At 44.0% G+C, this 257-nt stretch overlaps 1 protein-coding gene across 1 annotated transcript in view; it reads left to right on the top strand.

The window, feature by feature from the left end:
• The window catches only part of LOC119582049 (lachesin-like), a gene marked incomplete in the record, with an annotated part of 127,463 nt that overhangs the window by 49,202 nt on the left and 78,004 nt on the right, over positions 1-257 (top strand).

Here is a 257-nt window from a genome sequence, read left to right as displayed (position 1 = left end):
TTTCCACATACGCCTCATTCCACACCGCACAAACATATTCACACACGGACGCGCGGCGATATCAATATGCAAATTTACTTGCAGATTTTACACTGTTCACTTACACTGCCCGCAGCCAGCATTACCACTAGCTCTCACACAGGCCGGCATTTTGAACCCTCCATTTCAACATTATTTTTCTTCAGATAACACAAAATCTTTCCAGGGCGTCGCAGCGGAGAATCTGGAGAAAGATTTTATGTAAAAAAGAGACGGAA

Source organism: Penaeus monodon, chromosome 15 (assembly GCF_015228065.2).
Source record: "Penaeus monodon isolate SGIC_2016 chromosome 15, NSTDA_Pmon_1, whole genome shotgun sequence".
In the NCBI taxonomy this organism is placed as follows: Eukaryota; Metazoa; Arthropoda; class Malacostraca; order Decapoda; family Penaeidae; genus Penaeus; species Penaeus monodon.
The sequence above is the reverse complement of the archived record's forward strand: the minus strand, read 5'-3'. Positions and strand labels throughout refer to the sequence as shown.